Here is a 19,126-nt window from a genome sequence, read left to right as displayed (position 1 = left end):
CATCTGCTGTCACCTGTGTTTTCGATCTTAGCCATTATGACTGGTGTGATGTGGAATCTCAGTGTTGTTTACATTTGCATTTCCCTGATGACTAGGGATGTTGAACACTTCTTTAGGTGCTTCTCAACCATTCGACTTTCCTCAGTTGAGAATTCTTTGTTCAGCTCTGTACCCCATTTTTAATAGGGTTATTTGATAGTCTAGAGTCTAATTTCTTCAGTTCTTTGTATACCTTGGATATTAGCCCTCTATCAGATGTAGAATTGGTAATGATCTTTTCCCAATCCGTTGGTTGCCTCTTTGTCATATTGATGGTGTCCTTTGCTTTATGGAAGCTTTTCAGTTTTATGAGGTCCTATTTATCAATTCTTGATCTTAGAGCATAAACCATTGGTGTTCTGTTCAGGAACTTTTCTCCTGTGCCCATGTGTTATAGGCTTTCCCCATTATCTCTTCTATTAGTTTCAGTGTAGCTGGTTTTATGTGGAGGTCCTTGATCCACTTGGAATTCAGCTTCGTACAAGGAGATAAGTATGGATCAATTTGCATTCTTCTACATGCTGACCTGCAGTTGAACCAGCACCATTTCTTGAAAATGCTGTCTTTTTTCCACTGGATGGTTTTAGCTCCTTTGTGGAAGATCAAGTGACCAGAGGTATGGGAGTTTATTTCTAGGTCTTCTATTCTATTCCATTGATCCTCTTGCTGGTCTCTGTTCAAATACCATGCAGTTTTTAAAATTATTGCTTTATAGTATAGCTTAAAATCAGGGATGGAGATTCCCCCAGAAGTTCTTTTATTGTTGAGAGTAATTTTCCCTATCCTGGGATTTTTGTTATTCCAAATGAATTTTAAGGTTGCTCTTTATATCTCTGTGAAGAATTAAGTAGGAATTTGGATGGGGATTGCATTAAATCTGTAGATTGCTTTTGGCAAGACGGCCATTTTTACTATATTAATCCTGCCAATCCATGAGCATGGGGGATCTTTCCATCTTCTTGGATCTGTTTTGGTTTCTTTCTTCAGGGGCTTGAAGTTTTTGTCATACAGGTCTTTTACTTGCTTGCTTAGATTCACACCAAAGTATTTTATATTATTTGTGATTATTGTGAATGGCATCACTTCCATAATTTCTTTCTCAGCCAATTTATTTTTTGAATAGAAGAAGGCTACTGGTTTGTTTGAGTTAATTTTATACCTGGGTATAAAATTTTACTAAAGTTGTTTGGTTATCAGGTTTAAGAGTTCTCTGGTGGAAGTTTTAGGGTCACTTAAGTATACTATCATATCATCTGCAAATAGTGAAATTTTGACATCTTCCTTTCCAATTTGTATCCTCTGACTTCCTTCTTTTGTCTAATTGCTCTGGCTAGGACTTCCAGTACTATATTGAATAGGTAGGGGGAGAGTGGGCAGCCTTGTCTAGTCTCTGATTTTACTGGAATTGCTTCAAGTTTCTCTCCATTTAGTTTGATGTTGGCTACTGGTTTTCTGTATATTGCTTTCACTATGTTTAGATATGGACCTTGAATTCCTGATCTTTCCAAAACTTTTATCTTGAAGGGGTGTTGAATTTTGTCAAATGCTTTCTCAGCATCTAGTGAGATGATCATGTGGTTTTTTTCTTTGAGTTTATTTATGTAGTGGATTACATTGATGGATTTCCGCATATTGAACCAACCCTACATTCCTGGGATAGAGCCAACTTGATCATGATAGATAATTGTTTTTATATGTTCTTGAATTCTGTTCTAGAGAATTTTATTGAGTATTTTTGCATCAATATTCATTAGGGAGATTGGTCTGAAGTTCTCTTTCTTTGTTGGGTCTTTGTGTGTTTTAGGTATGAGAGTAATTGTGGCTTCATAGAATGAATTGAGTAGTGTTCCTTCTGTTTCTATTTTGTGGAATAGTTTGAAGAGAATTGGTATTAGGTCTTCCTTGAAGGTCTGATAGAATTCTGCACTAACACCATCTGGTCCTGGACTTTTTTGGTGGGTAGACTTTTAATAACTGCTTCTATTTTTTTCTGGGTTATGGGGCTGTTTAGATGGTTTATCTGCTCCTGATTTAACATTGGTAACTGGTACTTGTCTAGAAAATTGTCCATTTCACCCAGATTATCCAATTTTGTTGAGTATAGGCCTTTGTAGTAAGATCTGATGATTTTTTGGATTTCTGAGTGTTCTGTTGTTATGTCTTTTCATTTCTGATTTTATTAATTTGGATATTGTCTTTCTGCCCTCTGATTAGTCTGGCTAAGGGTTTATCTATCTTGTTGATTTTCTTGAAGAACCAGCTCCTGGTTTTATTGATTCTTTGTATAGTTCTTTTTGTTTCTATTTGGTTGATTTCAGCCCCGAGTTTAATTATTTCCTCCTGTCTACTCCTCTTGGGTGTATTTGCTTCTTTTTGTTCAAGAGCTTTCAGGAGTGTTGTCAAGCTGCTAGTGTATGCTCTCCCCAGTTTCTTTTTGTAAGCACTTAGAGCTATGAGTTTTCCTATTAGCACTGCTTTCATTGTGTCCCATAGGTTTTGGAATGATGTGTCTTCATTTCATTAAATTCAAAAAAGTCTTTAATTTCTTTATTTTTTCCCTGACCACATTATCATTGAGTATTGTTCAATTTCCATATGAGTGTGGGCTTTCCATTGTCTTTGTTGTTATTGAAGACCAGCCTTAGACCATGGTGATTTGGTAGGATTCGGGGAATTATTTCAATTTTTTGTATCTCTTGAGGCCTGTTTTATGCCCAATTATATGGTCTATTTTTGAGAAGGTACTATGAGGTGTTGAGAAAAAGGTATATTCTTTTGTTTTAGGGTACAATGTTCTATAAATATCTGTTAAATCCACTTGGTTTATAACTTCTGTTAGTTTCACTGTATCTCTGTTTAGTTTCTGTTTCCTTGATCTGTCCATTGCTGAGAGTGGAGTGTTGAAGTCTCTCACTATTACTGTGTGAGGTACAATTTGTGCTTTGAGCTTTAGTAAGTTTTCTTTTATGAAAGTCGGTGCTCTTGCATTTGGCGCATAGATGTTCAGTACTGAGAGCTCATGTTGGTTGACTTTTCCATACCCTAGCTTGTTTCTTAGGACCATTTGCGTGAAAAACTGTTTTTCAGCCTTTTACTCTAAGGTAGTGTCTGTTTTTGTTACTGAGGTTGGTTTCCGGTATGCAGCAAAATGCTGGGCCCTGTTTGCATATCCAGTGCGTTAGCCTGTCTTTTTATTGGGGAATTGAGTCCACTGATGTTAAGAGATATTAGCGGGGGAGAAGGCGGCCCCCCTCTCTCAGCCCAGCCATCTTGTGGGAAGAGCTGAAGCAGGCGCTTTTGGCTCGGTGTGGTCCGCTGCAATCCGTGGAGGAACGCGCCGCTGAGCCACCATCATGCCTGGGCACCTATAGGAAGGCTTTGGCTGCGTGGTCACCAACCGATTCGACCAGCTATTTGACGACGAATCGGACCCTTTCGAGGTACTGAAGGCAGCAGAGAACAAGAAAAAAGAAGCCGGCGGGGGCGGTGTTGGGGGCCCCGGGTCCAAGAGCACGGCTAAAAAAGAACCCATCAATTGCCTCATTATCTAATGGAGGAAATGAGAACTGATTCGTAACACTATCAACTCAAGACCCTATCATAACATACAGGAAGTTCATAAACAAGACAGCTTGTTTTAAATTTTATGGGTGGTGTTGCTGTTCGAAATTAAAGCTGGCTTTGAAAAACTAAGTTAAGATACTTTTCCATCTCAGCACACTGCCCTTTGGTTTTTTATAAAACCAAATAAAGATTGTTGATTATGGATAAACATTGTGATTTCGGGGACTTTCATACACAAATACCAAATGGCTAGCTTCTTATTTTATACATGTTAACTATTAGGCATTAACTAATTTACTCTGCCCACCTTGTTCAAGGAAAGATAAAACCCACACCCACAAAACTATTTCACTAAACACAGGCTGTATCTATCAACAATAAGTAGCTTACAAGTTCCAAAAGCAGTGTTTAGTTTTACTTTTAAAATGAGGAAGCCATACATTTTAAAAGTAAATATAGGTGAATCAGGTATAATTTGAGCCTAATAAACCATGCATGAGCCAAACATTAATAAACCAATGTGTTTTGAATTTGTTCAAGTACTGACATTTCTGTATAAAGATTTAGTATACATCAGCTACCGTAAGATGTGAAAAGAAAATTTTCAACTCCCAAATTAAAATATATAGTTAAAATACATAGTGGTTAGTATTCCACACAGCATAAAATCTTGTAAGTCAGAAGTTTACATGTCCCAGCTGACCATGTGTGAAAATGCAAAGCAGGTATTAAAACCAGTATTATGTCCAATATTTAAAACCAGCTTGTAATTGTAGGAACATCTAAATCCTTAATTAAAAAACACAAATGAAGTGAAAGCTTTAAACTGGTACACACTGTTCACACCTATATTTCAAGTTTGGAAATGCATATTTGCAAGCAGCAATACAAAAGTATTCATGAAGAATGCATAATCTCTGAAAATTATGAAAAACATCCCTGCTACCAATACAGTTCTAAATACAAAACTGACTAACATATTTGATACTTCTGTGTAGCTAGAGAAGTTCGTTTTCAAAACAGATAAAATTCAGTCTTTAGGTGTGAATGGTATGAATGACAGTCTTTTTTTTTTTTTTTTTTTTTTTTTTTTTTTTTTTTTTTTTTTTTTAATTCTTAGTTGTTTGGGATCCTTAAGCATGCAAAAGCTTTGAATAGGAGGGTCCACAAAGGAACCAGTGTTGTATTATGGCATCCAGTTAGGCCAGAGCTGGGAATGCCTCTGGGTCATCTACATCAGGAGCAGAAGCACTTGACTTATCAGTTCTGCTGCCGCGATTTGGACGACCACCACGCCCACGTCCACCACGTCCTCCTCTGCCACCACGTCCTGGGCGGCCTAGGTCTCCGAAATTGATCTCCAGTTGAGACATTATATCATTTGCTTGCTTTCGGAAATGATGGTCCATAACTGAATCTTCAGAATGAGCCTCTTCACTTTTTGATTTATGCAAAACAAATCCCTTTTTCCATTGTCCATCAGCATCTTCATTTGGTTTTCGGATATTGAATTCTACTTTTGCTCGGTCTTTATTTTGAATAGCTTTCCACTCATCCAAAGTCATCTCTTTTGGACCCTCTTCCTTAACCTCTTCAACTTCGTTCTCCTTATTTTCAGTGTCTGCCACTGGGTGCTCTTCACTTTCAGGTGTTTCCTCAGTCACATTTGATTGATCCAAATCAGTTAATTCATCTTTGACAGTTCCCCAGTTGTGAGATCCGCTACTTCCGTGTTTGTCCTCATGCTTCAGGCCAGATCTATCACTTCCACTATGCCTATCAAATTCACGCTTGCCACGAGAATCAAATCCATCGCCTTGGCCCATTCCACGTACACGGCCTCCTCGACCCTCGAATAGGCCGTTCAATAATCAGTCTATCAACTGAAAATTCACCTCCTTCACCTTTTTCTTCAAGTGGCTTTTCAAATCTTCTTTCACGAGGTGGTCGCCTTTCTGGTCTCCTATCAATTATTTTCCCATCTCTCTGAAGTTGCTGATCAGGTCTTCTTCCAACTCGCCTTTTTCCTTCTTTTTTAAGCGCCACTGGCGGCTGCGTCTCCTCCTTTTTGTCAGCCACGCCTACGCTGGGGGACAGCGGGTTCTTGCGGTCTTTCTGGGACTCTGCTTATTAAAAAGCTAGATATGTAGAATGACTTTAAAAATCCAGGTTTTCTAAGGTATTTTTATTCACATTTATTGATTAAATAGGGAAGGAATTTTATCCAAAGCTTTAAAGACTAGTTGTCAGCTTCTTTTTTTTAAACCTCTGTTGTAATTATAAAAATACTGAAGATCTTTTTTGCTAGTTAGAAGATTGGTTTCATGTACACATCTAAAAGCTACTATATAGTACATTTATTCATTGCATTTATTAATCTTGTTGCCAGCAAGTCTGACAGCTTGGAAAGAATGTTTTTTTTTTTTTTGTTTTTTTTTTTTTTTTTAAATAGACTTGAGCTGGTGACTTACGCTGCACTTGTTCTGTACTAGTGCTGCTTTAAGTTTCACACGTTTAGACCCCTGCTTCTCCGAGGCAAGTAGATTAGTCCATGTAGACTTGTTGGCACCTTTGAGGTTGTAGCATATGCCCCCTTAAGTCAATGTGCTTAAACTTTATCTTAATTCTTGTTTTAATAGTAACATCTTTACAGATTTTCAGCAACATGTAGAAAACACCTGCTCTTAGAAGCACAAGTTTTACTCATTGAGTCACTGTAACCAGAAACCATAGCAGCATTTATTTTATTGCAGATGTTCAGAGTAGGCTGAATATGAAGAAGTTGGTTAATACTGTCTGATACCTGTGAATTTCCTTTCAGGATCACTTTATGTCAAGAGTTAAATGTAAACTTTGTTGAAAATAACAATTTATTTTCATGCTCATTTCCTAAAAGATAAAAGCAATCAAGTGGGAACCCCTTAATATGTTTCTTGGTTTCCCTTTTTCATTATCCTAAGATAATGCTACTTTAAGATTTTTGAATGTTTAGGTATCATGTGAGGTTTTTATTTGATAAACCTGCTGAGTCCTATATATGCTAGGAATACCTATCTTAATGGCGAAGTTAGGGAAGTTAGTACAGTGACTTCAAGAGTGGATATAATGGCTTGAATGCTAGTAAAGGTAAATGGTATCAGTTGAAAGTTTTGGGACATTTCCAGTTTGGATTAAAGGGAGAGTATAGTTATTAGTTGAATACTATTTGGGGTTGCTGAGAGATCTTAAAGTAACAACAGGTTTTATAGTTCATTTTATTCAGTTCAGAATACGTCATTTGCAGAGTTATGAATGTATTTGGTTTATTTTTGGTATGGGTTTAGAGAGAGATTGCGCATTCCTTCGGGTTGTTATTTTTATAAATTACTAGAGATGACTGAAATAGAAAGAAATGTTATACTGAGCTTACAAGTGAAGTATATCATTTTTAAGTGTCTTAAGAGCATTGGCAGGTGGAAGAAACCAGGTATTAATAATTAAAAATGTGAAGCTGCATGAACCTTACTAATGTTGACATTAAAGGTAAGACATTGCAGGCATATCTGTGGACAAGCTGCCAGACATTGAGCTAACTGGTATAGTATACCTATGATACATGCAGTTTCGCTTTCCAATCCAACAACCTTGGTTCTGGGTATCCATCCAGAGCCTTGCTCATGCTGAGCAAGTTGCTTAGCTGTAACCACAGTAAATGGAAAATATATTCTACCCCTAACCTTTGTAATTGTAGAGAAATAGAGAAATTATGTAAATATTAAACGAAAGTCATATCCTATGTTCACTAAAAGACCAGAAACCAGACTGCTAGTATGGTTTGGTAACTATGTCTGCTAGCAAGAGAGTGAAGTATTACCTTATTGAACAGCCTTAGTAATTTATCTGCAGTGGCAAAACCAGTTGTCAGGTGATTTGTGGGGTTTTGTTTGTTTCCCCTCCCCCACCCCCCAAGTTGATTTGAAGTGCTAGGGATTTGTGTGTCCTGGACACATGTTCTGTCATCAAAACTTCAACTTGAATTGTTGGGTTTTCTTGGGATAAGTGGCTGCTGAAGTGTAAGGTTTTGCTAGCTATGTCCTGGTTGTTTCCAGGCCCGAATGTAAGAGCTCCTTTAAAATAAAGATTTATTTACCTCTAAAAGAGAGAGAGAGAGAGAGAGAGAGAGAGAGAGAGAGAGAGAGAGAGAGAGAGAGATACTAGTGGGAGGAGACTGTTGCTTCCTGTTATTTTTGTTAATAGTGGAGGCATTGTTTGTGTGGTTACCTTCATTTGGGTTTGTTGGAAGAGGATTACTTTCTTGCCTTTTTTGAGATATAAGTGCCCTCCTTGTATTGAAGCTTTCCTGCAATTATCCTTTGTAGTGCTGGGTTTGTGGAAAGATATTGTATAAATTTGGTTTTGTCATGGAATATCTTGGTTTCTCCATCTATGGTAATTGAGAGTTTTGCTGGGTATAGTAGCCTGGGCTGGCATTTGTGTTCTCTTAGTGTCTGTATGACATCCATCCAGGATCTTCTGGCTTTTATAGTATCTGGTGAGAAATCTGGTGTAATTCTAATAGGTCTGCCTTTATATGTTACTTGGCCTTTTTCCCTTACCGCTTTTAAGATTCTTTCTTTGTTTTGTGCATTTGGTGTTTTGATTATTATATGATGGGAGGTATTTCTTTTCTGGTCTAGCCTATTTGATGTTCTGTAGGCTTCTTGTATGATTATAGGCATCTCATTCTTTAGGTTAGGGAAGTTTTCTTCTGAAATTTTGTTGAAGATATTTATTGGCCCTTTAAGATGGGAATCTTCATTCTCTTCTATACCTAGTATCCTTAGGTTTGATCTTCTCATTATGTCCTGAATTTCCTAGATGTTTTATGTTAAGAACTTTTTGCATTTTATGTTTTCTTTGACAGTTGTGTTAATATTTTCTATGGTATCTTCTGCACCTGAGATTCTCTCTTTTATCTCTTGTATTTTGTTGGTGATGCTTGCATCTATGACTCCTGATTTCTTTCCTAGGTTTTCTATATCCCTGGTAGTCTCCATTTGTTATTTCTTTATTGTTTCTACTTCCAATTTTATGTCCTGGATGGTTTTGTTCAATTCCTTCACCTGTTTGGTTGTGTTCTCTTGTAATTCTTTAAGGAATTTCTGTGTTTCCTCTTTAAGGGCTTCTACCTGTTTACCTGTGTTCTCCTCGATTTCTTTGAGTGTATTATTTATATCCTCTTAAAGTTCTCTATCATCATCATTAGAAGTGTTTTAGATCTGACTCTTGCTTTCCTGGTGATATGGGTAATTCAGGACTTTCTAATGTGAGAGAACTAGGTTTTGATGATGCTGAGTACCTTGGGTTGCTGATGCTTATGTTCTTGTGCTTGCCTTTTGCCATGTGGATCTCTTTGATGCTACCTGAGCTTTCTCTGACTGGAGCCTGTGTTTCCTATTATCTTGGTTGTGTCAGAACTGTTTGGGATGGGTGTTGCTGCTGGGGTTAGAGCTGAGGCTCAAGATCTGCTCAGCACTAAGGTGGAGACAGGAAGAAACCAGTGCTCTTAGCCTGGGTTCCTTTGGGTCCTGGTTACTCCCTGTTTGGGTCGAGTATTGCTGTCTCTTTATCTGAGATACTGCCCAGGTTAGGGCTCCTGGGAGCCCTGCCTCCTCTGGTTTCTGTGAGGTTGGGTGCAGAGCTGCCTCCTGGGATATGCTGAGCTCGGGCCCAGACTGGAAGGAACCTGTGCTCCAGCCCAGGAGTGAATTCCTGGGTCCCAATGGGTCTCAGTTACTCACTGTTTGGTGTGAGTGTTGCTGCCTTCTTACCTAAGATACTGCTCAGATTAGAGCTCCTAAGAGCCCTACTTCCTCTGGGTTCTGTGAGATTAGTTGCAGAGCTATCTCCCAGGATCTGCTGAGCACTCAGGCCCAGACCAGAAGATTCCAGTGCTCTGGGCCAGGAGTGAATTCCTGGGTCCCTGTGTGTCCCGGTTACTCCCTGTTTGGGTCCAGTGTTGCTGTTTTCTTACCTAAGATACTGCCCAGGTTAGAGCTCCTGGGAGACTTGATTCCTCTGGATTTTCTGAGGTTGGGTGCAGAGCTGCCACCCAGTGATCCACTTAGTGCTCAGGCCCAGACCAGAAGTCCATGTTTCTTCTTTTTTAAGAAGAAATCTTAAAAACCTATATTGACAAAGAGATATTAAGGTTGTCCCTAATTGCCTATACATCCCACTCAAATTATATTCACAGGTTATTAATTTTTTCATGTAAATAACTTTTCAAATAATTACTAAAAATACTGTTATTAATTTTATGCAACCTTAGAAAGCTATGAAAGTTCTATGTAAAAAGCGATCCAATAGTTTTCAATGTTATATATAACTAACAAAAATTACATATGCTATATGAAAATTTAAATGAGGAAATACTTTTGAGAATAACAGACTTCAAGTATTAATGGGCTATAAGAAAGGCCATAACTGTCAACAGAAAGTACCTTTGACACACATAATTAATAACAAAAGTTATTTGGGACTCAAATTTTTACCAACTTCCTTGGGTTAGCATATGATACCCATATTGAAACTTGATAGATATTGTTAATCAGAAGTGCTGGTACTCATTAAACTTCTACACCTTAAGATAACCTTGAGAGATTCATTGACATTAATGAGAATAATTCTTATTAATGATAATTAAATTTATATGCATGCAACAAAGATAGTATAGACAGCTATAAAAAACACAATTAAAAATTTATATTCAACTATCAAGGTAAAATACATAACTGTTGATTTGTTAAAATGACAAATCCCTCTAATTTATTTTGTGTTGCTTATGCTATTTAAAATTCACCTATGATAAAAAATGATTGGCCATGGAGAAAAACATTATAAATATCAAACAAAACCCATAGTCATAAAAGCATGCATGGTTACTTCCTTGCCCTGAGTATGAGATTAATTCTCTTAATAAAAGATTATCTAAAATATGTTTCTATTTAATATGCAATACTTACCCAAGACTTCTAGTGAACCTAGCCATGAATATTATTGTCTTTTGTGAATATTTTGTTCTTGTCATCTAAATTGTCCTGATATATTCAATGTCATTTCTTCCTGAGTCCTTTTAGGAAATAAAGAAAGTAGGGTCACTATCTAAGAAGAAATTTTGATGTGATAAGATGATCTACCTACCAAATGATTGTTTTCTTCTTGTTCACTTCAAGCATTAAAAATCTCCAGACTATAAAAGACAGCTTTTCCAATTGCCAAGACAATTTTAATTATAATTGGCTGAAATATACTTTGTTGATCGTTTTTGTCTAAAAGTTCTAGCTCTGAAAGCTTAAATGGAATGAATTCAGTTTCTAGACCTTAAATGCTAAATTATTTGCTTCTGTGCTGACATATCATTTTCCCTATGAACACATAAAGTACCTTCAACAACCACTCATGTATGGACAGGTGTCAAGGTGGTGTACTTCTTTAGTGGGAGGTATTAAAAAAGAATGACATCTCTACAGACATCCAAGTTCCCACACTAATGTCAGCACTGTTGAGCTGCCTGGCACTAGCCAGGTGTTATCTAGGCAGGCTCTCTGGCAGGTTGGAGCTCTAGAGTTCCCCTTGTGGCCATGCTCGCCCCATCCTACAATTATACGCCCTGCGATTAGCCACCACACCCATCAACCATAAATCAAATCTCTCAATGTTTATAGTTAACCAATCAGATTTATATACCAATAAAATCTAAACACACAAGATGCCCATATAACTTAGACAAGTTATCACAATTATCCTAACCTTTTGATATGCTTAACTACCTGAGGCTACTAAAGCCCTGTAACTTCATGTCTGCTTTCCTTTTCCCCCTCTCCCTGTATCTCTCTTTCCCCCACTCTTAGCTCCACCCCTCATTTCCCTGTCCAATCACAGTCCTACTGCTGCACTAATAATTAAAATAGATTGGGCAGGGAAATTTCTTTCTGTGCTTCTGTGCTGATATATTATTTTCCCTCTGAACAGGCACATGAAGCATTTTCAACAACCACCCGTGTATGGGCAGATGTCAGGGAAGTGTACTTCTGCTTCAGTGAGGCACCTAGAGTTAATTGTAGTGTTCTACTGTGGTTTTCACAATGCTGAGTATAGGGAACATATTATCACTTGGGAATTGATAACATTGTTTCCTCTATTAATAAAGCTTAGGATTGCATTAGATCTTTTGTTTGCACTATCACCTCAGATACAGAGTTGCTTTGGCCATGTTCCTTCACAGCAATAAAACCCTAGGACAAGAGAAGATAAAGGAAGTTAAAGGTATAAGAAATCTATAGAGATGCTAATGTGGGGTACAGAACACAAACCCTTCATTTCATTTTTATTAAATTATTTTATTTATTTACATTCCAAATTTTTACCTTCTTCCCTGTGCCCCCTCCTGGAGTTCTTCACCCAGTCTCCCAACTTTTGCCTCTGAAAGAGTGCTTCCCCATTCACCTACCCCCTTCATGTACCCACCCACCTCCACCTTACCTCACCAGCATCCCCCTTCCCCAGGACATCAAATATCTACAGGATTAGGTACATCCTCTCTCACTGAAGACAAGGCAGTCCTCTGCTGCATTTGTATGCTCATTGGTTGGTGGCTTAGTCTCTCAGAGCTCTGCGGGGTCCAGGTTATTTGATACTGTTGTTCTTTCTATATGGTTGCCATCCTCTTCAGCCCCTTTAACCCCTCACCTATCTCTTCCATAGGGGTCCTGACCTCAGTTCAATAGTTGGCTGTAAGTATATACATCTGTCTCAGTCAGGTTCTGGTAGAGCCTCTCAGAGGACAGCCATGCTAGACTCCTGTCTGCAAGCACAACATGGCATCAGTAATAGTATCAGGGTTTGGTGCCTGCTCATGAGATGAATCCCAAGTTAGGTCAGTCACTCAATGGCCTTTCCTTCAGTTTCTGCTCCATTTTTCTCCTTTCATTTCCATGCATGTCATTGTGGATCTGAGTTACCTCATTCAGGATGATTATTTTATAGTTCCATCCATTTGTGTGCAAAACTCATGATGTCCTCATTTTTAATACCTGAATAGTATTCCATTTTGTAAGTGAACCATATTTTCTGTATCCATTCTTTGGTTGAGGGGAATCCAGATTGTTTCCAGCTTCTAGCTATTACAGATAAGGCTTCTATAAACATAGAAAGGTGCTCTGTGAAGCACTTGTCCTTGTAATATGGTGGAGCATCTTTTGGGTACATGGACAGGAGTAGTATAGCTGGATCTTCAGGTAGAAGTATTTCCAATTTTCTGAGAAACCCCCATATTGATTTCCAGAGCAACCCTTCCTTTTTTGCTTCAGCCAGTAATTGTATTTCATATCAGCTGAAAAGCAGAGATCTTGAAAACAAGTCAATAACAGGTTGTGTATGACTTGGTCTTAGTGTGCGATGAGACAGTTTAAGGCTTTTCCACGAGATATAAACCCCAATTTCCTGTCTCTCACAGAGGTCTAAATACAGCATATAGCTCTCCATCTGCATCAAGAAGTCTATTAGCGAGGGCATATAGGCTTGATGTGGATGAGATCAGCCATGGCAAGTACATGGTATGGAGAAGAGATGACAGATCAGCAAGAGCTAGGCAACAAAACTATTGCCTAAAAAAGATCATTCTACAGAGCATATTCCACAGGCTGCCTAAAGTTTCTTGCTTTTATTTATATTTCTAAAAAGTACACTGTCTCACAGATTTGAATTACAAAACTTGAACTTTACTCCCAAAGAGTATATTGTTTTCTAAGAAATTATTTAAACTAGCTTTAAAAAATTCTTTTACTCCTTTTACTTGTATATCTTTCTCATCTAAGGTATTCTTTTGTAAATTAATTAATTTATTTACTTTATATCCCAATTTCAGCTTCCCCTCCATTCTTTCCTCCCAGTGCTTCCTCCTCACCTTTTCTATCCTTCATCCCTTTTTCCACAGAGAAGGAAAGACCTCCTATGTATATCAACCCACTTTGACATGTCAAGTATAGTAGGACTAGGCTCATCTTCTCCAATTGAGCCTAAACAAGGTATTCAAAGCCAGGCAACAGAGTCAGAGACAGGCCCTACACATGAAGACCAACCTGGATATCTATTATATGTGTGTAAGGGGCCTAGGTCCACTTCATGAATGCCCTATTGTTGGTGGTTCAGTCTCTCTGAGCCCCTATGAGCCCAAGTTAGTTGATTCTGTAGGTTTTCTTATGGTGTTCTTTAACCCTCTAGCTCTCTCAATCTTTCCTCCCAGTCTTCAACAAGATTCCCTGAGTTCCACCTCATGTTTGGTTGTGGGTCTCTGCATCTGCTTTCATCAACTACTGGAGGAAGCCTCTCAGAGGACAGTTAAGTTTCTTTCTGCAAGTATAGGCTAATATCATTAATAGTGTCAGGAGTTGGCTATCTTATATGGTATAGGTCTCAAATTGGCCCAGTCATTGGTTAGTCATTCCCACAATTTCTGATCCATCTTTATCCTTGCACATATGTAGGCAGGACAAACTGTGGTCAAAGGCTTTGTGGTGGGTTGGTGTCCCCATCCCTTCATTGGGTGTCTTGCCTGATGACATGAGGTGGTCATTTCAGTTTTCATTCATATCCCCTATTGCTAGGAGTCTTAGTTAGAGTTACCCTCATAGTTTCCTGGATATTTCCCTTGTCCTAGGTTTCTAGTTCTTCCCAGAGATACCCCTACCCCTACCAATCTTGGGTCTCCCTCCATACTTGATCCCAGTTTCCCTACCAACATCTTTTCCCACAGTTTCACCCAGACATCTATTTTATTACCTTCTCAGTGGGATCCAAGCATCCTCTCTTAGGTTTTTCTTCTTATTTAGCTTTCTTGTGTCTGTGCATTGTAGCATGGTTATCCTATATTTTATGATTAATATCCACTTTAAAATGAGAACCTATCATCAACAATTTTGGAGAAGGTTCCATGAGATCAGATTGGCTAAGATAAAAAAAAATCAAGTGGTACCACATGCTGGTAAAGATGTGGAGCAAGGGAGTTCCACTGCAGGTAGGATTTCAAACTTGTACAAGTACTTTGAAAATCAATTTGGTGGTTTCTTAGAAAATTTGGAATAGTTCTACCTCAAGACCCAACTATACCACTTCTGAGTATATAGTTAAAAGATTCTCCACCATACCACAAGAACACTTGCTCAACAATGTTCATAGCAGCTTCATTCATAATATCCAGAAACTGGAAACAACCCAGATGACCCTCAACCAAAGAAAGGATAAAGAAAATGTGGTTCATTTACACAATGAAATACTACTTAACTATAAAAACAATGACATCTATTAAAAACAATGACATTTTGCAATTGGGAGACAAATAGATTGAACTAGAAAATATCCTGAGTGAAGTAACCCATACACAGAAAGACATGCATGATATGAATTTTAGCCAGAAAGTGTAGGATAAGCATGCTATAACCCACAGACCCAAAAAATCTAAGTAACGGGGGGAGGGGGGAGCACAAAAGAAGATGCTTGAAACTCACTCAGAAGGGGAAATAGAATAGACACTAGTGGTGGACAGAAGGAGGGAACTGGGTGGAAGAGGGGGTGAGGAAGGAAATGAGAATGGGGATCAGGTGGTGGCTGCAGGAGACAGCTGAAAGGAAGAAAGTAAATGAACAAGGGGATATCTCTGGGACTAGCTGGAGACCTGGAACAGAGGAGGCTCCTAGGAGTTTATGGGGATGACTCTAGGAGAGACTCCTAGCAACTGGGGATATGGAGACTGAAGTGGCCACCTCATGTAGCCAGATGAGACTTCCAGTGTTGGGATCAGGACAGCAATCCACCCATAAAAGCTTCAACACAAATTTTTTTCTGCCTACAAGATGTACAGGGATAAAAAATGGAGCAGAGATTGAAAAAATTTCCAACAAATGTCTAGCCCAACTTGAGACCCATCTTACAGGAGAGAGCCAACCCCTGTACTATTAATGATACTCTTCTATACTTGCAGACAGGACTTTAGCGCAACTGTCTCCTGAAAGGCTTCATCCAAGAGCTGATGGAACAGAGTCATAGACCCAGAACCAAACATTAGGTGGTTCTTAGGGAGTCTTCTGAAAGAGTGGGGGATAGGATTGAGGGAGCCTGATAGGTCAAGGACACCAGAAAAAGACCTACAGAGTCAACTAACCTGTGGCCATGTGGGCTCACAGAGACTGAACCATGGACAAATGGGCATTCAGGAACTGGACCTAGGTCCATTACACACTTGTAGCAGATGTACAGTTTGGTCTTCATGTGGGTCCTTAATGGATCCAGGGCTGTTTCTGACTCTATTGCTTGCCTCTGGATCCCCTTCCACTTGCTGGTCTTATAGGGCCTCAATGGGAAAGGATAGTCTTAGTCCTGCTGTGACTTGATCTCCCAGGTCATCATGTGGTAACCAAAGGGGATATCTCCTTCTCTGAGGGGAAGTGGAGGGGATAAAGGGGGAGGAAAGGCTCTTTTGAGGGTGGGACTGGGGGGAGGTTGATGTACAGTGAATAAATTAATTACTTAATAAAGAAAAAAGCAACATTGTTTTACTTATTTTTTCTGCTTTGTCATGTTATAAGTGAACCAAAACTGCAAATTTCTACAATGTGTGATGTGTCGTTTTGATATGTATTATAAACTGTCATACATAAGCAAATTTGCATATCTCTATGTGTGTGTGTGTGTGTGTGTGTGTGTGTGAGAGAGAGAGAGAGAGAGAGAGAGAGAGAGAGAGAGAGAGAGAGAGAAGATATTGAAGGTAAACTCACACAAAAAATTAGGAGCAGTCAATACAATTTTTTATTATTTTTATTACTAAAAAGAGTTTTTAAATTTAATTATATTTTGATCTTTCCCTACTTCTACTCCTTCCTTCCAGATCATCTCTCTTGCTACTGAACCAATTTTAAAATCTTGCTCAAAAAAGGAAAAAAAAAACCCACATATGTGTATACATACACACAAAATACAAATCTAGTCAACCCCACACACTAAAAAAAGTAAATAAATAAATAATTAATTAAATCATGCTCAAAAAGGAAAACAAACAAAAACCTCACTGAACTGTAACTAAATTAAAGCATTCATTTGCTCACACATGCACGTGCACACACACACACACACACACACACACACACACACACACACACACACACACACGGAGAACTCATTATATGCTGGTCATCTACTCCTGAACACAAGGCCTGTCCTGGAAATCTTGATATACCCAGGTCACTCATTTGGAGAAATCTGATTTTCCCTCTCCCATAAGGGATGTTACAATTGAGTTGTTAAACTTTACCCTAATAGCTATTTTTCATCCATCCATTCATTCATTCATTTTAAAACTATAACAAAATATAAGATAAAACAAAATAAGATAACATCAAATTTGGACAAGACCAATGAAGGAAAAGAGCCCAACAGAAGAACCAATAATTAGAGACCCACTCATTCACACACTCAGGAATCCCATAAAAACACTAAACAAGAAGCCATAGTATACATGCAGAACATATGTTACAAACAACCTTTGCAGGTCCTGTGTGTGATTTTTCAGTTTGTGTGAGTTCATTTAAATTTTTCTCATGTTGACTTATAGGGTCTTGTTCTCTTGTTATCTTCCATCCCTTCTGGTCCTTACAGTTTTTTGCCTCAACTTCTAAGATATTCCTGAGCATTAAGGGGAGAGATTTGATGAAAATATACTATTTAGGCCTGAGTGTTCCAAGGTTTAGCTTAATAAGACATTTCTATGAGTATGACAGTATACCATTAAGAGTAATTTTATCGTTATAATTGTTTTGCTTGTTTTTACCAGTATTATTTGGTTTTACTCTAGATGCCTGGGCTATCTAATCTCAGGTTCTTGGTCTCCCAAGCAGTGTTATGAATTGGTTCTATCATGTGGAATGGGCCTTAAGTCAAATCAGACATTGATTAGTTACTCCCAAAAGCTTTGTGCCACTATTGCTCTAGCATATATCCTTGAGGCAGGACATCATTGTAGATAAAGTTTTTGTGGCCTGCTTGGTGTTTATATTTCTTTTCTGAGTCTGTGTAGAGTATATTCCTGAATAAAAGATGCTAGAACATACAAGTCCATTTGCTTTTTTCCTTTAGTTGGCTCCAGCATTTCTCTGTTTAGAATTTGTCTTCCACTATAAGTTTCTGAGAGTTAATATACGAATTAAGCTGTAGAAGTGTTTCATTTGCAAACTCGGTTTCCTCTGAGTTTGGAGCTTATATGTTAACATTTACAATGTACTGTTGATAGATTTTTTTTTTCCTTTGGTGAGTATGTAATGTCCTTCACTATTCCTTCTGATCATTTTTATTTAAAGTCTATTTTGTCAGGTATTAAAATGGCTACATCAGCTTTTTTCCTACGTACATTTGTTTGAATAATCTTTTCCCTGAAATTCTTTACCCTTAGTTGATGTCTATCTTTGATGTTGAGGTGTGTTGCTTGGATGTAGGAGAAGGATGGATCCTGTTTTCGCATTCATTTTGTTAGTCTGTGTCTTTTTATAGGAAAATTAATTAAGACCATTGATATTGAGATATATCAATGATCAGTGATTGTTCATTTCTGTCATTTTGTTGTTGTTTTTGTTGTTGTTGTTGTTGTTGGTGGTGGTGGTGTGTGCATGCTTCCCTTCTTTTGACTTTATCAGTTTATTTATTTTTTGTTTATTCTTATTTTTATTCCCTGTGTTATCTTGGATGTGGTTACCCTCTTTAAGTTGTTTACCTTTGGCAGATTTTGTAGGCTTAGATTTATAGATAAATATTTCTTAAATTTGGTTTTATCACATGCTGTCTTACTTTCTTCAAATATGGCCATTGAAAGTAGTGCTGAAATTAATTTGTTTCCACTCTAAGGACCTCCATCACATGCATAAAAGTTGTTTTAAGGTTATTTTCTTGTACTCAAACTATGTTGGAATATTTAGGGCCTATTGCTAAGCACTAGTAGTGATATATTGTCTTATCTGTTATTGATTGTGTTATTAAGCTGGCATCTTAGATTTATAGATCTAGGCATCTGGTGTTGGCAAGATTACAATTCTAGGTGCAGATATGTGGTCTTGTCTTTGTTGAGTTGGTGTTTTATTCCTCGGTTTCTGTTTCTTAGGAGGGTGTGGTGGCTGTGTGTTGCCTGTAGGACAACCTTCTGTGATCATGATAACTGTAGGTACTGGGGTTCCAGGCAAAATGTATTCCTAGATATTTGAACTTGACATTTAAAAATGGAATGGGCTTGAGGCAGTGGATTGTCTTTACAAAAGGGAGAAAATCTGGCTGTTATGCCAACATCTGCATGGCTAACCCCCTTGGAATGGCATAGAACATGAAGAAAGTCAACAGCAAAAGCTCTGCTACAGAGCTGAGAAGCAATATCAGACTTGGAAGAATGGAAGGAAAGGTGGAGGTCTATAGTTAACCTATTTCCTTCCCTTGTCAGAGTGGAATTTGG

At 38.1% G+C, this 19,126-nt stretch overlaps 1 pseudogene; it reads right to left on the bottom strand.

The window, feature by feature from the left end:
- Positions 1-3,996: 3,996 nt before the first annotated feature.
- Positions 3,997-13,565, bottom strand: LOC117721683 (SERPINE1 mRNA-binding protein 1 pseudogene; annotated as a pseudogene).
- Positions 13,566-19,126: the final 5,561 nt, after the last annotated feature.

This window comes from Arvicanthis niloticus, chromosome 16 (assembly GCF_011762505.2).
Source record: "Arvicanthis niloticus isolate mArvNil1 chromosome 16, mArvNil1.pat.X, whole genome shotgun sequence".
Classification (NCBI taxonomy): Eukaryota; Metazoa; Chordata; class Mammalia; order Rodentia; family Muridae; genus Arvicanthis; species Arvicanthis niloticus.
The sequence above is the reverse complement of the archived record's forward strand: the minus strand, read 5'-3'. Positions and strand labels throughout refer to the sequence as shown.